Source organism: Heterodontus francisci, unplaced genomic scaffold (assembly GCF_036365525.1).
Source record: "Heterodontus francisci isolate sHetFra1 unplaced genomic scaffold, sHetFra1.hap1 HAP1_SCAFFOLD_102, whole genome shotgun sequence".
Classification (NCBI taxonomy): Eukaryota; Metazoa; Chordata; class Chondrichthyes; order Heterodontiformes; family Heterodontidae; genus Heterodontus; species Heterodontus francisci.
Window position 1 is genome coordinate 6,108,917 of NW_027140380.1, and position 4,989 is coordinate 6,113,905.

Here is a 4,989-nt window from a genome sequence, read left to right on the forward strand (position 1 = left end):
CAGAGTCCATTAGGAAGGATGCAGGCATAAGAGGGGTGACAATCCCAGTCAGTGGACGCACTCAGGTAAAAGCCTCCCTGCACATGGACAATGTTGCTGTCTTCTGCTCGGATCCACCATCCCCTCGCAGACAGATGAGCATCTGCGACCAGTTCGAACCAAAGCCAACTATGGCAAGAGTGAGGCCATGTTCTTTGGGAACCGGGCCGACCGATCCTTTGTCCCCTTCACCATCAGGTCAGACTACCTGAAGGTGCTGGGGATATGGTTCGGAAGGGCCGGGGCCTGCTCCAAAACCTGGAAGGAGCGAGTGGCCAGGGTGCACAATAAACTGAGTGTGTGCGAGCAGCGATCTCTCTCCATTGTGGGTAAGAAAATGGTCATCAGGTGCGAGGCACTCTCGTTGTTGCTGTACGTGGCGCAGGTCTGGCCCATACCCCACTCCTGCACTGTGGCAGTCACCCGAGCCATTTTCCGCTTTATCTGGAGATCTAAAATGGACCAGGGCGGGAGGGACACGATGTTCAAACCTCTGGACAAGGGCGGGAAAAATGTACCCAACGTCGCCCTCATCCTGATGACCACCTTCGTGTGCAGCTGCACCAAGCTGTGTGTAGAGCCCCAGTACACAAACACCAAGTGTCACTATGTGCTGAGGTTTTATCTGTCCCCGGTGTTGCGAAGGATGGGTCTGGTCACATTGCCGCGGATCGCTTCATCCAGTTGGACTGTGCCGTACCAGCTATCCTTCGTCGGAATGTTTCTGCGGGAAAACAGCTTTGACCACCAATCCATCAGGCAGTGGTCTGCATGGAATGTCCTCAACGCCCTACGGGAAAAGGAGATGGTGGATCCGGTCGGATGGTTCCCCGAGCAGACTGCCAAAGTCATTTGGCAGAATGCCTCATCACCAGAACGTTCAAACAAGCACCAAGATGTAGCTTGGTTGGTGCTAAGAAGAGCCCTTCCTGTCAGATCCTTCCTGCATGCCCGAAGTCTCACCCCCTCCACACGCGGCCCTCGAGGTGGCTGCGGTGGGGAAGAGGCAGTTGCCCACCTCCTTCTGGAATGTGTCTTTGCAAAGCAGGTGTGGAAAGAGATGCAGTGGTTTTTGTTGAGGTTCATCCCAAGCAGCTCTGTAACACATGAGTCTGTGCTCTACGGGCTGTTCCCAGGGATGCACACCGAGATAAACATTAACTGCTGCTGGAGGACCATCAATTTGGTGATAGACACTCTTTGGTCTGCCCGAAACCTGCTGGTCTTGCAGCGCAAAGAGTTGTCCATGACCGAGTTTTGCAGACTGGCACATTCCAAGGTCCAGGACTACGTGCTTACGGACGCACTAAAGCTTGGGGTAGCCACTGCAAAGGCTCAATGGGCAAAGACCACTGTGTAAGGTCCCCCCGCCATAGTGAACTGGGCAGCTGGACCCATTGGAAACCCTTGTGCTGTATACACCAGGTATGGGTTTGCTGTAAAATGTCCATGTCAGGTAAAATGGAATGGAAGGGTTGTGAGGCAACTCACTCCTGTATTGAAGAAAACTGATTTCCTTTGCACTTTTTGGAATGTCAACTTGGTGCTGTTTTGAACTGTTGTATAATGCATTTTTTTACAGATTTATATGAAGAAAGCATATTTTTAGGAATAAAAACCTGGGGATTCATATGCATAGTTCTTTGACGGTGGCAGGACACTTTGAGAAAGTAGTTAGCAAAGCATATGGGATCTTGGGCTTCATAAATGGAGGTACTGAGTACAAAAGTAGGGAAGTTATGCTGAACCTGTATAAATTTCTAGTTGGGCCACAACCAGAGAATTGCATCCAGTTCTAGTCAACACACTTTTGGAGGGATGTGAGTGTCCTTGAGAGGGTGGAGGAGATTTAACAGAATGGTTCCAGACATGAGGGATTTTAGCTGTAAGGTTAGGTTGGAGAAGCTGGGGTTGTACTCCTTGCAGCAAAGGAGATTGAGGGGAGATTTGATAGACATGTACAAGATTATAATAAATATGACAGGTTTAGATAACTTACAGGGCAATGGGGATAGAGCGGGGGAATGGGACTGAATGGATTGATTTACATGGGCTTGATGGGCAAAATGACTTCCTGTACTGTAGTGACTCCAGGACTCAATGACTCTCTCTCCTTCTCTCTCTTTCTCTCTCTCTCTCTCTGTCTATCGCTTTACCTCTCTCTGCCTCTCTCTCTCTATCTGTCTTGAGCTGGTCCTCTAACTTTCTATCGCACTCTCTCTCTCTCTCTTTTTTCACACTCTCTCTCTCCATTACACACATATTTGTCAATCACATGTCAAAGAAGGAAGCGTAATGAAGGAATGTCTGCGCCCTTGAAAATGTTTCCAGCAGAATAGTTAAATGTTTAAAGTTTCTGTAGGGAGTTTGACCTGAGATGGTGAGACACAAGGATGTGAGGTTATTAAAGTCTTCACCAAATGTAATAGGGAATAATTTTCTTCACTGGTGAACCCAAAGGAACAAATATGGCACAAGAATGAGAAAAGTCAGAGGATTGAGAAACATCCAATGGTTCTTCACATATACAAGTCAGCAGACCCACAGAAAAACAGTAGGTTGAGAGTTCAGATCCAGTGATAGACTGGACAAATATCAAGCCAGTGCTTTTTTCTTTATAAACCTGACATCTGTCCACTTGGCTATTGCACCTCGTCTCGATGTATCTGATAATACTGATACTATTTGTATTCCACAGTTGCTTTGAAATCACAGGCAATATAAATGGATTGGGAATGTCAATGGTCAGGAACCATTAATGGATTGGGAAAGTCAATGGACTGGAAAATATCAGTGGATTGGGTATTTCTATAGACTGAGTTATTTCAATGGATTGGGACAGTTCAGTACATTGTGAAACATCAATGGATTAGGAAACAGGAATTAAAGGGACAGATGAAGTTCAACCTGGAAAAGTGTGAAGTGATTCATTTTGGAAGGTCGAATTTGAATGCAGAATACAGGCTTAAAGACAGGATGCTTGGTAGTGTGGAGGAACAGAGGGATCTTGGGGTCCATGTCCATAGATCGCTCAAAGTTGCCACCCAAGTTGATAGGGTTGTTAAGAAGGCGTATGGTGTGTTGGCTTTCATTAACAGGGGGATTGAGTTTAAGAGCCACGAGGTTATGCTGCAGCTCTATAAAGCCCTGGTTAGACCACACTTGGAATATTGTGTTCAGTTCTGGTCGCCTCATTATAGGAAGGATGTGGAAGCTTTAGAGAGGGTGCAGAGGAGATTTACCAGGATGCTGCCTGGACTGGAGGGTATGTTTTACGAAGAAAGGTTGAGGGTGCTAGGGCTTTTCTCATTGGAACGAAGAAGGATGAGAGGTGACTTGATAGAGGGGTACAAGATGATGAGAGGCATAGATAGAGTGGATAGCCAGAGACTTTTTCCCAGGGCAGAAAGGGCTATCACCAGGGGGCATAATTTTAAGGTGATGGAGGAAGGTTTCGGGGAGATGTCAGAGGTAGGTTCTTTACACAGAGAGTGGTGGGTGCGTGGAATGCACTGCCAGCGGTGGTAGTAGAAGCAGATACATTAGGGACATTTAAGCGACTCTTGGATAGGTACATGGATGATAGTAGAATGAAGGGTATGCAGGTAGTTTGATCTGAGAGTAGGTTAAAGGTTCGGCACAACATCGTGGGCCGACGGGCCTGTACTGTGCTGTACTGTTCTATGTTCTATGTTCCAGATGAAAGGATTGCATTAATCAATGGATTAGAATGTGGAGAGGCAGGAGAAAATGATGCCATTTTAAGTGGGGGGCCGGGGGTTAGTAGCAACAGACCAGGGCTATTTTACTCTCTATCTCACTCCTTTCTTCTATCTGGCTCATTATCACATCCTCTGTCTCTCAGAGCGGTGGGAATCGCTGGAACCCACACTTGTTGCTCAGGTTGTTTGGTTCCGGGAAAATACAAAGTCCACATCAGATTGACAGGAAGGATAAATGTGATTCAGAGCCAATCATATTCCTTTTGGTGATGTGTGCTCAGCCTTGTTATATCAGCAAAGGCAGCAGGAAATGCAAATCCTGAAGAGTTTTGATAGAGTAAAGAAGGAGAAAGTGTTGCCAGTGACAGAAGGGTCAGTAACCAGAGGAAACACATTTAAAGTAATTGACAAAAGAATTCGAGTTGTGATGAGGAGATTGTTTTTTCAGCAGTGTGTTGTTCTGGTCTGGAATGCAATCCTGAAAGGTCAGTGGAAGCAGATTCAATGTTAACTCTAAATGGAATTGGATATATACCTGACATGGAAAATATAACAGGGCAATGGGGGAAAGGACAGGAGTGCGGAATGTGGGATAAATAGAATAGCTCTATTAAATATCAAGCAAATGCACAGTAATAAGGTTCTGTGCTTGGACCTCAGATATTTTCACTCAATCAATGGCAGAGAAAGCTCGAGGAACCATGTGGCTTCTCGTCATGTTCTTCCCAGTGTCCAGGATAAAGTGCAACATGACACTGATTTCCAGATGGCCGACACAAATGCAACGGACATCTTTTCTGGAAACATCACATTTGAAGTGATAAACTAATCATCAGGCATGGACGGGGATTGAACCCGTGATCTTCAGTTTACGAGACTGACGCCTTACCGCTTGGCCACCATGCCTTTCCTGAATGGACACCTGAGGCTCCAGAGGAGGATTTGTGATTCTTTTTCAATTTGGTTGAAACAGCATCGAGAAACATGCACAGAAATGAAGAGGGATTGTGGAATGGGGAACAGATCAGCCTCATTTCCATCATCAGCATCATGAAATCTTCATTCAGACGTTCCATTCCCATCCTCAATCTTTTCTCACATCTGTACAATAATATGAGTGGACATTGGGTTGTTGCTGGGCAGATTATATAAATAGACTATGTGCATCATCACAGGAAGTGCTGTAATATAATCTGTACGGCACCTCATGGAGAGTTGTAGATGAAAC

At 46.0% G+C, this 4,989-nt stretch overlaps 1 non-coding gene across 1 annotated transcript; it reads right to left on the reverse strand.

Moving 5' to 3' along the window:
• Positions 1 to 4,595: 4,595 nt before the first annotated feature.
• Positions 4,596 to 4,667, reverse strand: trnat-cgu (transfer RNA threonine (anticodon CGU)). The gene has a single exon. It is a non-coding gene; the product is annotated as a tRNA-Thr (tRNA).
• Between the last annotated feature and the right edge of the window lie 322 nt (positions 4,668 to 4,989).